A 17,221-nucleotide genomic window follows, 5' to 3' on the forward strand; every position below is an offset into this window, starting at 1 on the left:
CATCCTGGAGGGGAATGGAGGTATAGAGGGATTGGACATCCTGGCGGGGAATGGAGTGTGAGTGGGATTGCACATCCTGGTGGGGAATGGAGGTATAGCGGGATTGGACGTCCTGGTGGGGAATGGAGGTATAGAGGGATTGGACATCCTGGCGGGGAATGGAGGGAGAGAGGGATTGGACATCCTGGTCGGGAATGGGAGTAAAGAGGGTTTGGACACCCTGGTGGGGAATGGAGGGAGAGAGGGATTGGACATCCTGGTGGGGAATGGAGGTATGGAGGGATTGGACTTCCTGGTGGGGAATGGAGGGAGAGAGGGATTGGACATCCTGGTCGGGAATGGGAGTAAAGAGGGATTGGACACCCTGGTGGGGAATGGAGGGAGAGAGGGATTGGACATCCTGGTCGGGAATGGAGGTATGGAGGGATTGGAGGGGCAGCATGTAGCATTGTGGATAGCACAATTGCTTCACAGCTCCAGGGTCCCAGGTTCGATTCTCGTCTGGGTCACTGTCTGTGCTGAGTGTGCACATCCTCCCCGTGTGTGCGTGGATTTCCTCCGGGTGCTCCGGTTTCCTCCCACAATCCAAAAATGTGCAGGTTAGGTGGATTGGCCATGATAAATTGCCCTTAGTGTCCCAAATTGCCCATAGTGTTGGGTGGGGTTGCTGGGTTATGGGGATGGGGTGGAGGTGTTGACCTTGGGTGGGGTGCTCGTTCCAAGAGCCGGTGCAGACTCGATGGGCCGAATGGCCTCCTTCTGCGCTGTAAATTCTATGAGTCTATGGACATCCTGGTGGGGAATGGAGGGAAAGAGGGATTGGACATCCTGGTGGGGAATGGAGGGAGAGAGGGATTGGACATCCTGGTGGGGAATGGAGGGAGAGTGGGATTGGACATCATGGTGGGGAACGGAGGTATAGAGGGATTGGACATCCTGGTGGGGAATGGTGGTATAGAGGGATTGGACATCCTGGTGGGGAATGGAGGGAGAGGGATTGGACATCCTGGTGGGGAATGGAGGGAGAGAGGTAGTGGACACCCTGGTGGGGAATGTAGGGAGAGGGGGATTGGACATCTGGATAGGGGGGAGGGACAGAGAGATTGGACATTCTGTTGGGAAATGGGGGTATTGCGGGATTGGACATCCTGGTGGGGAATGGAGGGAGAGAGGGATTGGACATCCTAGTGGGGAATGGAGGGAAAAAGGGATTGGACATCCTGGTGGGGAATGGAGGTATAGAGGGATTGGACATCCTGGTGGGGAATGGAGGAATAGAGGGATTGGACATCCTGGTGGGGAATGGAGGGATAGGGATTGGACATCCTAGTGGGTAATGGAGGGAGAGAGGGATTGGACATCCTGGTGGGGAATGGAGGGAGAGGGATTGGACATCCTAGTGGGTAATGGAGGTATAGAGGGATTGGACATCCTTGTGGGCAATGGAGGGAGAGGGATTGGACATCCTAGTGGGTAATGGAGGGAGAGAGGGATTGGACATCCGGGTTGGGAGTGGTATAGAAGGATTGGAAACCCTGGTGGGGAATGGAGGGAGTGAGGGATTGGACATCCTGGTGGGGAATGGAGGTATAGAGGGATTGGACATCCTGGTGGGGAATGGAGGGAGAGAGGGATTGGACATCCTGGCGGGGAATGGAGGGCGAGATGGATTGGACATCCTGGTGCGGAATGGGGGTATAGAGGAATTGGTCATCCTGGTGGGGAATGGAGGTGTAGAGGGAATGGACATCCTGGTGGGGAATGGAGGGAGAGAGGGATTGGACATTCTGGTGGGGAATGGAGGAAAGAGGGGTTGGACTTCCTGGTGGGGAATGAAGGTATAGAGGGATTGGACACCCTGGTGGGGAATGGAGGGAGAGAGGGATTGGACATCCTTGTTGGGAATGGATGGATAGAGGGACTCGACATCCTGGTGGGGAATGGAGGGAGAGAGGGATTGGACATCCTGGTGGGGAATGGAGGGAGAGGGATTGGACATCCTAGTGGGTAATGGAGGTATAGAGGGATTGGACATCCTGGTGGGGAATGAAGGGAGAGAGGGATTGAACATCCGGGTGGGGAATGGAGGTATAGAGGGATTGGAAATCCTGGTGGGGAATGGAGGTATAGAGGGATTGGACAACCTGGTGGGAATGGATGTATTGAGGGATTGGACATCCTGATGTGGATTGGAGGGAGAGAGGGATTGGACATCCTGGTGGCGAATAGAGGCATAGAGGGATTGGACATCCTGGTGGGGAATGGAGGGAGAGGGATTGGGCATTCTGGTGGTAAATGGAGGTGGAGGGATTGGACATCCTGGTGGAGAATGGAGGGAGAGGGATTGGACATCTTGGTGGGGAATGGATAGAGAGAGGTTTGGACATCCTGCTGAAGAATGGAGGGAGAGGGATTGGACAGCCTGGTGGTGAATTGAGGGAGAGAGGGATTGGACATTCTGTTGGGGAATGGAGGGAGACAGGGAATGTACATCCTGGTGGGGAATGGAGGTGTAGAGGGATTGGACATCCTGGTGGGGAATGGTGGTATAGAGGGATTGGACATCCCGGTGGAGAATGGAGGGAGAGAGGGATTGGACATGCTGGTGGGGAATGGAAGTATAGATGGATCGGACATCCCGGTGGGGAATGGAGGGAGAGAGGGATTGGACATCCTGGTGGGGAATGGTGGGAGAGACGGATTGGACATCCTGGTGGGGAATGGAGGGAGAGAGGGAATCAACATCTTGGTGGGGAATGGAGGTATAGAGGGATTGGACATCCTGGTGGGGAATGGAGATATAGAGGGATTGGAAATCCTGATGGTGAATGGAGGTATAGAGGAATTGGCCATCCTGGTGGGGAATGGAGGGAGAGAGGGATTCGATACCCTGGTGGGGAATGGAGGTACAGAGGGATTGGACATCCTGTTGAGGAATGAGTGTATAGAGGGATTGGACATCCTGGTGGGGAATGGAGGTATAGAGGGATTGGACATCCTGGTGGGGAATGGAGGTATAGAGGGATTGGACATCCTGGCGGGGAATGGAGGGAGAGAGGGATTGGACATCCTGGTTGGGAATGGAGGTATAGAGGGATTGGACATCCTGGCGGGAAATGGATGGAGAGAGGGATTGGACATCCTGGTGGGGAATGGAGGTATAGAGGGATTAGACATCCTGGCGCGAAATGGAGGTATAGAGGGATTGGACATCCTGGAGGGGAATGGAGGTATAGAGGGATTGGACATCCTGGCGGGGAATGGAGTGTGAGTGGGATTGCACATCCTGGTGGGGAATGGAGGTATAGCGGGATTGGACGTCCTGGTGGGGAATGGAGGTATAGAGGGATTGGACATCCTGGCGGGGAATGGAGGGAGAGAGGGATTGGACATCCTGGTCGGGAATGGGAGTAAAGAGGGTTTGGACACCCTGGTGGGGAATGGAGGGAGAGAGGGATTGGACATCCTGGTGGGGAATGGAGGTATGGAGGGATTGGACTTCCTGGTGGGGAATGGAGGGAGAGAGGGATTGGACATCCTGGTCGGGAATGGGAGTAAAGAGGGATTGGACACCCTGGTGGGGAATGGAGGGAGAGAGGGATTGGACATCCTGGTCGGGAATGGAGGTATGGAGGGATTGGAGGGGCAGCATGTAGCATTGTGGATAGCACAATTGCTTCACAGCTCCAGGGTCCCAGGTTCGATTCTCGTCTGGGTCACTGTCTGTGCTGAGTGTGCACATCCTCCCCGTGTGTGCGTGGATTTCCTCCGGGTGCTCCGGTTTCCTCCCACAATCCAAAAATGTGCAGGTTAGGTGGATTGGCCATGATAAATTGCCCTTAGTGTCCCAAATTGCCCATAGTGTTGGGTGGGGTTGCTGGGTTATGGGGATGGGGTGGAGGTGTTGACCTTGGGTGGGGTGCTCGTTCCAAGAGCCGGTGCAGACTCGATGGGCCGAATGGCCTCCTTCTGCGCTGTAAATTCTATGAGTCTATGGACATCCTGGTGGGGAATGGAGGGAAAGAGGGATTGGACATCCTGGTGGGGAATGGAGGGAGAGAGGGATTGGACATCCTGGTGGGGAATGGAGGGAGAGTGGGATTGGACATCATGGTGGGGAACGGAGGTATAGAGGGATTGGACATCCTGGTGGGGAATGGTGGTATAGAGGGATTGGACATCCTGGTGGGGAATGGAGGGAGAGGGATTGGACATCCTGGTGGGGAATGGAGGGAGAGAGGTAGTGGACACCCTGGTGGGGAATGTAGGGAGAGGGCGATTGGACATCTGGCTAGGGGGGAGGGACAGAGAGATTGGACATTCTGTTGGGAAATGGGGGTATTGCGGGATTGGACATCCTGGTGGGGAATGGAGGTATAGAGGGATTGGACATCCTGGTGGGGAATGGAGGAATAGAGGGATTGGACATCCTGGTGGGGAATGGAGGGATAGGGATTGGACATCCTAGTGGGTAATGGAGGGAGAGAGGGATTGGACATCCTGGTGGGGAATGGAGGGAGAGGGATTGGACATCCTAGTGGGTAATGGAGGTATAGAGGGATTGGACATCCTTGTGGGCAATGGAGGGAGAGGGATTGGACATCCTAGTGGGTAATGGAGGGAGAGAGGGATTGGACATCCGGGTTGGGAGTGGTATAGAAGGATTGGAAACCCTGGTGGGGAATGGAGGGAGTGAGGGATTGGACATCCTGGTGGGGAATGGAGGTATAGAGGGATTGGACATCCTGGTGGGGAATGGAGGGAGAGAGGGATTGGACATCCTGGCGGGGAATGGAGGGCGAGATGGATTGGACATCCTGGTGCGGAATGGGGGTATAGAGGAATTGGACATCCTGGTGGGGAATGGAGGTGTAGAGGGAATGGACATCCTGGTGGGGAATGGAGGGAGAGAGGGATTGGACATTCTGGTGGGGAATGGAGGAAAGAGGGGTTGGACTTCCTGGTGGGGAATGAAGGTATAGAGGGATTGGACACCCTGGTGGGGAATGGAGGGAGAGAGGGATTGGACATCCTTGTTGGGAATGGATGGATAGAGGGACTCGACATCCTGGTGGGGAATGGAGGGAGAGAGGGATTGGATATCCTGGTGGGGAATGGAGGTATAGAGCGATTGGACTTCCTAGTGGGGAATGGAGGTATAGAGGGATTGGACATCCTGGTGTGGAATAGAGGTATAGAGGGATTGGACATCCTGGTGGGGAATGGAGCTATAGAGGGATTGGACATCCTGGTTGGGAATGGAGGTATAGAGGGACTGGACATCCTGGTGGGGAATGGAGGGAGAGAGGGATTGGACATGCTGGTGGGGAATGGAGGGAGAGAGGGATTGGACTTCCTGGTGGGGAATGGAGGTATAGAGGGATTGCACATCCTGGTGGGGAATGGAGGGAGAGAGGAATTGGACATTCTGGTGGGGAATGGAGGGAGAGAGTGATTGGACATCCTGGTGGTGAATGGAGTGAGAGAGGGATTGGACATCCTGGTGAGGAATGGAGGAAGAGAGGGATTCGAGATCCTGGTGTGGAATGGAGGTTTAGAGGGATTGGACATCCTTGTGGGGAATGGAGGTGACGAGGGATTGGACATCCTTGTGGGGAATGGAGGTGTCGAGGGATTGGACATCATGGTGGGGAATGCAGGTATAGAGGGATTGGACAACCTGGTGGGGAATGGAGGGAGAGAGGGATTGGATATCCTGGTGGGGAATGGAGGTATAGAGGGATTGGACATCCTGGTGTGGGATGGAGGTATAGAGAGATTGGACATCCTGGTGGGGAATGGAGGTATCGACAGATTAGGCATTCTGGTCGGGAAAGGAGGTATAGAGGGATTGGACATCCTGATGGGGAATGGAGGTAGAGAGGGATTGGACATCCTGGTGGGGAATGGAGGTATAGAGGGATTGGACATCCTATTGGGGAATGGAGGTTTTGAGGGTTTGGATACACGGGTGGGGAATGGAGGGGGAAAGGGGTTGGACCCTGGTGGGGAATGGAGGGAGACGGATTGGATATCCTGGTGGGGAATGGAGGAAGAGACGGTTTGGATACACGGGTGGGGAATGGAGGGGGAAAGGGGTTGGTCCCTGGTGGGGAATGGAGGTATCGAGGGATTGTACATCTCGGTGGGGAATGGAGGGAGAGAGTAATTGGACATCCCGAGGGGAATGGAGGTATAGAGGGATTGGACATCCTGGTGGAGAATGGTGGTATAGAGGGATTGGACATCCTGGTGGGGAACGGAGGGAGAGGGATTGTACATCTTTCTGGGGAATGGAGGGAGAGAGGGATTGGACATCCTGCTGAAGAATGGAGGGAGAGGGATTGGACATCCTGGTGGTGAATTGAGGGAGAGAGGGATTGGACATCCTGGTGGGGAATGGAAGTAGAGGGATTGGACATCTTGCTGGGGAATGGAGGTAGAGAGGGTTTGGACATCCTGCTGAAGAATGGAGGGAGAGGGATTGGACATCCTGGTGGTGAATTGAGGGAGAGAGGGATTGGACATCCTGGTGGGGAATGGAGGTAGAGAGGGATTAGACATCCTGGTGGGGAATGGAGGGAGAGAGGGATTGGACATCCTGGTGGGGAATGGAGGGAGACAGGGATTGGACATCCTGGTGTGGAATGGAGGTATAGAGGGATTGGACATCCTGGTGGGGAATGGAGGGAAAGAGGGATTGGACACCCTGGTAGGGAATGGAGGTGCAGAGGGTTTGGACATCCTGGTGGGGAATGGAGCGAGAGGGATTGGACATCCTAGTGGGGAATGATATAGAAGGATTGGACATCCTGGTGGAGAATGGAGGGAGAGGGATTGTACATCCTGGTGGGGAATGGAGGTACAGAGGGACTGTACATCCTGGTGGGGAATGGGGGTATTGAGGGATTGGATATCCTGGTGGGGAATGGAGGGAGAGAGGGATTGGACATCCTTGTTGGGAATGGAGGGAGAGAGGGACACGGCATCCTGGTGGGGAATGGAGGTATAGAGGGATTGGACATCCTGGTGGGGAATGGAGGGAGAGAGGGATTGTACATCCCGGTGGGGAATGGAGGAAGAGAGTGATTGGACATCCTGGTGGGGAATGGAGGTAGAGAGGTATTGGACATCCTGGTGGGGAATGGAGGTATAGAGGGATTGGACATCCTGGTGGGGAATGGAGGTCTAGAGGGATCGGACATCCTGGTGAGGAATGGAGGAAGAGAGGGATTGGACATCCTGGTGGGGAATGGAGGAAGAGAGGGATTGGACATCCTGGTGGGGAATGGAGGTATAGAGGGATTGGACATCCTGGTGGGGAATGGAGGGAGAGAGGGATTGGACATCCTGGTGCGGAATGGAGGGAGGGAGGGATTGGACATCCTGGTGGGGAATGGGGGTATAGAGGGATTGGACATCCTGGTGGGGAATGGAGGGATAGAGGGGTTGGATATCCTGGTGCGCAATAGAGGGAGAGGGATTGGACATCATGGTGGGAACCGGAGGTATAGAGGGATTGGACATCCTGGTGGGCAATGGAGGGAGAGCGGTTGGACATCCTTGTGGGGAATGGAGGGAAAGAGTGATTGGAAATCCTGGTTGGGAATATAATAGAAGGATTGGACATCCTGGTGGGGAATTGAGGGAGAGAGGGATTGGACATCCTGGTGGGGAATTGAGTTACAGAGGGATTGGACATCCTGGTGGGGAATGGGGGTATAGAGGGATTGGACATCCTGGTGAGGAATGGAGGTATAGAGGGAATGGACATCCTGGTGGGGAATGGAGGGAGAGAGGGATTGTACATCGTCGTTGGGAATGGAGGATAAGAGGGACTCGACAACCTGGTGGGGAATGGAGGGAAAGAGGGAATGGACACCCTGGTAGGGAATGGAGGTGCAGAGGGATTGGACATTCTGGTGGGGAATGGAGGGAGAGGGATTGGACATCCTAGTGGGGAATGGTATAGAAGGATTGGACATCCTGGTGGAGAATGGAGGGAGAGGGGTTGTACATCATGGTGGGGAATGGAGGTACAGAAGGATTGTACATCCTGGTAGGGAATGGGGGTATTGAGGGATTGGATATCCTGGTGGGAAATGGAGGGAGAGAGGGATTGGACATCCTTGTTGGGAATGGAGGGTGAGAGGGACACGGCATCCTGGTGGGGAAAGAAGATATAGAGGGATTGGACATCCTGGTGGTGAATGGGGGGAGAGAGGGATTGTACATCCTGGTGGGGAATGATGGAAGAGAGGGATTGGACATCCTGGTGGGGAATGGAGGTATAGAGGGATTGGACATCCTGGTGGGGAATGGAGGGAGAGAGGGATTGGACATCCTGGTGGGGAATGGAGGTATAGAGGGATTGGACATCCTGGTGGGGAATGGAAGTAGCGAGGGATTGGACATCCTGGTGGGGAATGGAGGTATAGAGGGATTGGACATCCTGGTGGGGAATGGAGCGAGAGGGATTGGACATCCTAGTGGGGAATGATATAGAAGGATTGGACATCCTGGTGGAGAATGGAGGGAGAGGGATTGTACATCCTGGTGGGGAATGGAGGTACAGAGGGACTGTACATCCTGGTGGGGAATGGGGGTATTGAGGGATTGGATATCCTGGTGGGGAATGGAGGGAGAGAGGGATTGGACATCCTTGTTGGGAATGGAGGGAGAGAGGGACACGGCATCCTGGTGGGGAATGGAGGTATAGAGGGATTGGACATCCTGGTGGGGAATGGAGGGAGAGAGGGATTCTACATCCCGGTGGGGAATGGAGGAAGAGAGTGATTGGACATCCTGGTGGGGAATGGAGGTAGAGAGGTATTGGACATCCTGGTGGGGAATGGAGGTATAGAGGGATTGGACATCCTGGTGGGGAATGGAGGTCTAGAGGGATCGGACATCCTGGTGAGGAATGGAGGAAGAGAGGGATTGGACATCCTGGTGGGGAATGGAGGAAGAGAGGGATTGGACATCCTGGTGGGGAATGGAGGTATAGAGGGATTGGACATCCTGGTGGGGAATGGAGGGAGAGAGGGATTGGACATCCTGGTGCGGAATGGAGGGAGAGAGGGATTGGACATCCTGGTGGGGAATGGGGGTATAGAGGGATTGGACATCCTGGTGGGGAATGGAGGGATAGAGGGGTTGGATATCCTGGTGCGCAATAGAGGGAGAGGGATTGGACATCATGGTGGGAACCGGAGGTATAGAGGGATTGGACATCCTGGTGGGCAATGGAGGGAGAGCGGTTGGACATCCTTGTGGGGAATGGAGGGAAAGAGTGATTGGTAATCCTGGTTGGGAATATAATAGAAGGATTGGACATCCTGGTGGGGAATTGAGGGAGAGAGGGATTGGACATCCTGGTGGGGAATTGAGTTACAGAGGGATTGGACATCCTGGTGGGGAATGGAGGTCTAGAGGGATCGGACATCCTGGTGAGGAATGGAGGAAGAGAGGGATTGGACATCCTGGTGGGGAATGGAGGAAGAGAGGGATTGGACATCCTGGTGGGGAATGGAGGTATAGAGGGATTGGACATCCTGGTGGGGAATGGAGGGAGAGAGGGATTGGACATCCTGGTGCGGAATGGAGGGAGAGAGGGATTGGACATCCTGGTGGGGAATGGGGGTATAGAGGGATTGGACATCCTGGTGGGGAATGGAGGGATAGAGGGGTTGGATATCCTGGTGCGCAATAGAGGGAGAGGGATTGGACATCATGGTGGGAACCGGAGGTATAGAGGGATTGGACATCCTGGTGGGCAATGGAGGGAGAGCGGTTGGACATCCTTGTGGGGAATGGAGGGAAAGAGTGATTGGAAATCCTGGTTGGGAATATAATAGAAGGATTGGACATCCTGGTGGGGAATTGAGGGAGAGAGGGATTGGACATCCTGGTGGGGAATTGAGTTACAGAGGGATTGGACATCCTGGTGGGGAATGGGGGTATAGAGGGATTGGACATCCTGGTGAGGAATGGAGGTATAGAGGGAATGGACATCCTGGTGGGGAATGGAGGGAGAGAGGGATTGTACATCGTCGTTGGGAATGGAGGATAAGAGGGACTCGACAACCTGGTGGGGAATGGAGGGAAAGAGGGAATGGACACCCTGGTAGGGAATGGAGGTGCAGAGGGATTGGACATTCTGGTGGGGAATGGAGGGAGAGGGATTGGACATCCTAGTGGGGAATGGTATAGAAGGATTGGACATCCTGGTGGAGAATGGAGGGAGAGGGGTTGTACATCATGGTGGGGAATGGAGGTACAGAAGGATTGTACATCCTGGTGGGGAATGGGGGTATTGAGGGATTGGATATCCTGGTGGGAAATGGAGGGAGAGAGGGATTGGACATCCTTGTTGGGAATGGAGGGTGAGAGGGACACGGCATCCTGGTGGGGAAAGAAGATATAGAGGGATTGGACATCCTGGTGGTGAATGGGGGGAGAGAGGGATTGTACATCCTGGTGGGGAATGATGGAAGAGAGGGATTGGACATCCTGGTGGGGAATGGAGGTATAGAGGGATTGGACATCCTGGTGGGGAATGGAGGGAGAGAGGGATTGGACATCCTGGTGGGGAATGGAGGTATAGAGGGATTGGACATCCTGGTGGGGAATGGAAGTAGCGAGGGATTGGACATCCTGGTGGGGAATGGAGGTATAGAGGGATTGGACATCCTGGTGGGGAATGGAGCGAGAGGGATTGGACATCCTAGTGGGGAATGATATAGAAGGATTGGACATCCTGGTGGAGAATGGAGGGAGAGGGATTGTACATCCTGGTGGGGAATGGAGGTACAGAGGGACTGTACATCCTGGTGGGGAATGGGGGTATTGAGGGATTGGATATCCTGGTGGGGAATGGAGGGAGAGAGGGATTGGACATCCTTGTTGGGAATGGAGGGAGAGAGGGACACGGCATCCTGGTGGGGAATGGAGGTATAGAGGGATTGGACATCCTGGTGGGGAATGGAGGGAGAGAGGGATTGTACATCCCGGTGGGGAATGGAGGAAGAGAGTGATTGGACATCCTGGTGGGGAATGGAGGTAGAGAGGTATTGGACATCCTGGTGGGGAATGGAGGTATAGAGGGATTGGACATCCTGGTGGGGAATGGAGGTCTAGAGGGATTGGACATCCTGGTGGGGAATGGAGGGAGAGAGGGATTGGACATCCTGGTGCGGAATGGAGGGAGAGAGGGATTGGACATCCTGGTGGGGAATGGGGGTATAGAGGGATTGGACATCCTGGTGGGGAATGGAGGGATAGAGGGGTTGGATATCCTGGTGCGCAATAGAGGGAGAGGGATTGGACATCATGGTGGGAACCGGAGGTATAGAGGGATTGGACATCCTGGTGGGCAATGGAGGGAGAGCGGTTGGACATCCTTGTGGGGAATGGAGGGAAAGAGTGATTGGAAATCCTGGTTGGGAATATAATAGAAGGATTGGACATCCTGGTGGGGAATTGAGGGAGAGAGGGATTGGACATCCTGGTGGGGAATTGAGTTACAGAGGGATTGGACATCCTGGTGGGGAATGGGGGTATAGAGGGATTGGACATCCTGGTGAGGAATGGAGGTATAGAGGGAATGGACATCCTGGTGGGGAATGGAGGGAGAGAGGGATTGTACATCGTCGTTGGGAATGGAGGATAAGAGGGACTCGACAACCTGGTGGGGAATGGAGGGAAAGAGGGAATGGACACCCTGGTAGGGAATGGAGGTGCAGAGGGATTGGACATTCTGGTGGGGAATGGAGGGAGAGGGATTGGACATCCTAGTGGGGAATGGTATAGAAGGATTGGACATCCTGGTGGAGAATGGAGGGAGAGGGGTTGTACATCATGGTGGGGAATGGAGGTACAGAAGGATTGTACATCCTGGTGGGGAATGGGGGTATTGAGGGATTGGATATCCTGGTGGGAAATGGAGGGAGAGAGGGATTGGACATCCTTGTTGGGAATGGAGGGTGAGAGGGACACGGCATCCTGGTGGGGAAAGAAGATATAGAGGGATTGGACATCCTGGTGGTGAATGGGGGGAGAGAGGGATTGTACATCCTGGTGGGGAATGATGGAAGAGAGGGATTGGACATCCTGGTGGGGAATGGAGGTATAGAGGGATTGGACATCCTGGTGGGGAATGGAGGGAGAGAGGGATTGGACATCCTGGTGGGGAATGGAGGTATAGAGGGATTGGACATCCTGGTGGGGAATGGAAGTAGCGAGGGATTGGACATCCTGGTGGGGAATGGAGGTATAGAGGGATTGGACATCCTGGTGGGGAATGGAGGGAGAGAGGGATTGGACATCCTGGTGGGGAATGGAGGTATAGAGGGATTGGACATCCTGGTGGGAATGGATGTACTAAGGGATTGGAGATCCTGGTGGGAATGGAGGGAGAGAGGGATTGGACATCCTGATATGGAATGGAGGGAGATAGGGATTGGACATCCTGGTGGCGAATAGAGGCATAGAGGGATTGGACATCCTGGTGGGGAATGGAGGGAGAGGGATTGGACATCCTGGTGGTGAATGGAGGGGGAGGGATTGGACATCCTGGTGGAGAATGGAGGGAGAGGGATTAGGCATCTTGGTGGGAATGGATTTAGAGATGTTTGGACATCCTACTGAAGAATGGACGGAGAGGGATTGGACAGCCTGGTGGTGAATTGAGGGAGAGAGGGATTGGACATTCTGTTGGGGAATGGAGGGAGACAGGGATTGTACATCCTGGTGGGGAATGGAGGTATAGAGGGATTGGACATCCTGGTGGGGAATGGAGGGAGACAGGGATTGTACATCCTGGTGGGGAATGGAGGTATAGAGGGATTGGACATCCTGGTGGGGAATGGAGGGAGACAGGGATTGGACATCCTGGTGGGGAATAGAGTGATAGAGGGATTGGACATCCTGGTGGGGAATGGAAGTATAGAGGGATCGGACATCCCGGTGGGGAATGGAGGGAGAGAGTGATTGGACATCGTGGTGGGGAATTGAGAGAGAGAGGGATTGGACATCCTGGTGGGGAATGGAGGTGGAGACGGATTGGACATCCTGGTGGGGAATGGCGGGAGAGAGGGAATCAACATCTTGATGGGGAATGGAGGTATAGAGGAATTGGCCATCCTGGTGGGGAATGGGAGTAAAGAGGGATTGGACACACCGGTGGGGAATGGAGGGAGACAGGGATTGGACATCCTGGTGGGAAATGGAGGTAGAGAGGGATTGGACATCCTGGTGGGGAATGGAGGTGTAGAGGGATTGTACATCCTGGTGGGGAATGGAGTTATAGAGGGATTGGACATCCTGGTGGGGAATGGAGGGAGACAGGGATTGGACATCCTGGTGGGGAATGGAGGTATAGAGGGATTAGACATCCTGGCGGGGAATGGAAGTATAGAGGGATCGGACATCCCGGTGGGGAATTGAGGGAGAGAGTGATTGGACATCGTGGTGGGGAATGGAGAGAGAGAGGGATTGGACATCCTGGTGGGGAATGGCGGGAGAGAGGGATTGGACATCCTGGTGGGGAATGGCGGGAGAGAGGGAATCAACATCTTGGTGGGGAATGGAGGTATGGAGGGATGGGACATACCAGTGGGGAATGGAGGTATAGAGGAATTGGCCATCCTGGTGGGGAATGGGAGTAAAGAGGGAATGGACACACCGGTGGGGAATGGAGGGAGGGAGGGATTGGACATCCTGGTCGGGAATGGAGGGAGACACGGATTGGACATCCTGGTCGGGAATGGAGGAATGGAGGGATTGGAGGGGCAGCATGGTAGCATTGTGGATAGCTCAATTGCTTCATAGCTCCAGGGTCCCAGGTTCGATTCCGGCTTGGGTCACTGTCTGTGCTGAGTCTGCACATCCTCCCCGTGTGTGCGTGGGTTTCCTCCGGGTGCTCCGGTTTCCTCCCACAATCGAAAGATGTGCAGGTTAGGTGGATTGGCCATGATAAATTGCCCTTAGTGTCCCAAATTGCCCAGAGTGTTGGGTGGGGTTGCTGGGTTACGGGGATGGGTGGAGGTGTTGACCTTGGGTGGGGTGCTCTTTCCAAGAGCCGGTGCAGACTCGATGGGCCGAATGGCCTCCTTCTGCGCTGTAAATTCTATGAGTCTATGGACATCCTGGTGGGGAATGGAGGTATAGAGGGATTGGACATCCTGGTGGGGAATGGAGGGAGAGGGGGATTGGACATCCTGGTGGGGAATGGAGGGAGAGTGGGATTGGACATCCTGGTGGGGAACGGAGGTATAGAGGGATTGGACATCCTGGTGGGGAATGGTGGTATAGAGGGATTGGACATCCTGGTGGGGAATGGTGGTATAGAGGGATTGGACATCCTGGTGGGGAATGGAGGGAGAGGGATTGGACATCCTGGTGGGGAATGGAGGGAGAGAGGTAGTGGACACCCTGCTAGGGAATGTAGGGAGAGGGGGATTGGACATCTGGATGGGGGGGAGGGACAGAGAGATTGGACATTCTGTTGTGAAATGGGGGCATAGAGGGATTGGACATCCTGGTGGGGAATGGAGGGAGAGAGGGATTGGACATCCTAGTGGAGAATGGAGGGAAAAAGGGATTGGACATCCTGGTGGGGAATGGAGGTATAGAGGGATTGGACATCCTGGTGGGGAATAGAGGAATAGAGGGATTGGACATCCTGGTGGGGAATGGAGGGAGAGGGATTGGACATCCTAGTGGGTAATGGAGGGAGAGAGGGATTGGACATCCTGGTGGGGAATGGAGGGAGAGGAATTGGACATCCTAGTGGGTAATGGAGGTATAGAAGGATTGGACATCCTGGTGGGGAATGGAGGGAGAGGGATTGGACATCCGGGGTGGGAGTGGTATAGAAGGATTGGAAACCCTGGTGGGGAATGGAGGGAGAGAGGGATTGGACATCCTGGTGGGGATGGAGGTATATAGGGATTGGACATTCTGGTGCGGAATGGAGGTACAGAGGGATTGGACATCCTGGTGGGGAATGGAGGTGCAGAGGGATTGGACATCCTGGTGGGGAATGGAGGTATAGAGGGATTGGACATCCTGGTGCGGAATGGAGGTATAGAGGGAATGGAAATCCTGGTGGGGAATGGAGGGAGAGAGGGATTGGACATCCTGGCGGGGAATGGAGGGAGAGAGGGATTGGACATCCTGGTGCGGAATGGGGGTATAGAGGGATTGGACATCCTGGTGGGGAATGGAGGTGTAGAGGGAATGGACATCCTGGTGGGGAATGGAGGGAGAGAGGGATTGGACATTCTGGTGGGGAATGGAGGAAAGAGGGGTTGGACTTCCTGGTGGGGAATGAAGGTATAGAGGGATTGGGCACCCTGGTGGGGAATGGAGGGAGAGAGGGATTGGACATCCTTGTTGGGAATGGAGGGAAAGAGGGACTCGACATCCTGGTGGGGAATGGAGGGAGAGAGGGATTGGATATCCTGGTGGGGAATGGAGGTATAGAGGGATTGGACATCCTGGTGGGGAATGGAGGTATAGAGGGATTGGACATCCTGGTGTGGAATAGAGGTATAGAGGGAATGGACATCCTGGTGGGGAATGGAGCTATAGAGGGATTGGACATCCTGGTGGGGAATGGAGGTATAGAGGGACTGGACATCCTGGTGGGGAATGGAGGGAGAGAGGGATTGGACATACTGGTGGGGAATGGAGGGAGAGAGGGATTGGACATCCTGGTGGGGAATGGAGGTATAGAGGGATTGGACATCCTGGTGGGGAATGGAGGGAGAGAGGCATTGGACATCCTGGTGAGGAATGGAGCAAGAGAGGGATTGGAGATCCTGGTGTGGAATGGAGGTTTAGAGGGATTGGACATCCTTGTGGGGAATGGAGGTGACGAGGGATTGGTCATCCTTGTGGGGAATGGAGGTGTCGAGGGATTGGACATCATGGTGGGGAATGGAGGTATAGAGGGATTGGACAACCTGGTGGGGAATGGAGGTATAGAGGGATTTGACATCCTGGTGGGGAATGGAGGTATTGAGAGATTGGACATCCTGGTGGGGAATGGAGGTATCGACGGATTAGACATTCTGGTGGGGAATGAAGGTATAGAGGGATTGGACACCCTGGTGGGGAATGGAGGGAGAGAGGGATTGGACGTCCTTGTTGGGAATGGAGGGAAAGAGGGACTCGACATCCTGGTGGCGAATGGAGGGAGAGAGGGATTGGATATCCTGGTGGGGAATGGAGGTATAGAGGGATTGGACTTCCTAGTGGGGAATGGAGGTATAGAGGGATTGGACATCCTGGTTGGGAATGGAGGTATAGAGGGACTGGACATCCTGGTGGGGAATGGAGGGAGAGAGGGATTGGACATGCTGGTGGGGAATGGAGGGAGAGAGGGATTGGACTTCCTGGTGGGGAATGGAGGTATAGAGGGATTGCACATCCTGGTGGGGAATGGAGGGAGAGAGGAATTGGACATTCTGGTGGGGAATGGAGGGAGAGAGTGATTGGACATCCTGGTGGGGAATGGAGTGAGAGAGGGATTGGACATCCTGGTGAGGAATGGAGGAAGAGAGGGATTCGAGATCCTGGTGTGGAATGGAGGTTTAGAGGGATTGGACATCCTTGTGGGGAATGGAGGTGACGAGGGATTGGACATCCTTGTGGGGAATGGAGGTGTCGAGGGATTGGACATCATGGTGGGGAATGCAGGTATAGAGGGATTGGACAACCTGGTGGGGAATGGAGGGAGAGAGGGATTGGATATCCTGGTGGGGAATGGAGGTATAGAGGGATTGGACATCCTGGTGTGGGATGGAGGTATAGAGAGATTTGACATCCTGGTGGGGAATAGAGGTATCGACAGATTAGGCATTCTGGTCGGGAAAGGAGGTATAGAGGGATTGGACATCCTGGTGGGGAATGGAGGTAGAGAGGGATTGGACATCCTGGTGGGGAATGGAGGTATAGAGGGATTGGACATCCTGGTGGGGAATGGAGGTTTTGAGGGTTTGGATACACGGGTGGGGAATGGAGGGGGAAAGGGGTTGGACCCTGGTGGGGAATGGAGGGAGACGGATTGGATATCCTGGTGGGGAATGGAGGAAGAGACGGTTTGGATACACGGGTGGGGAATGGAGGGGCAAAGGGGTTGGTCCCTGGTGGGGAATGGAGGTATCGAGGGATTGTACATCTCGGTGGGGAATGGAGGGAGAGAGTAATTGGACAT

Source organism: Scyliorhinus torazame, chromosome 4 (assembly GCF_047496885.1).
Source record: "Scyliorhinus torazame isolate Kashiwa2021f chromosome 4, sScyTor2.1, whole genome shotgun sequence".
NCBI lineage: Eukaryota > Metazoa > Chordata > Chondrichthyes > Carcharhiniformes > Scyliorhinidae > Scyliorhinus > Scyliorhinus torazame.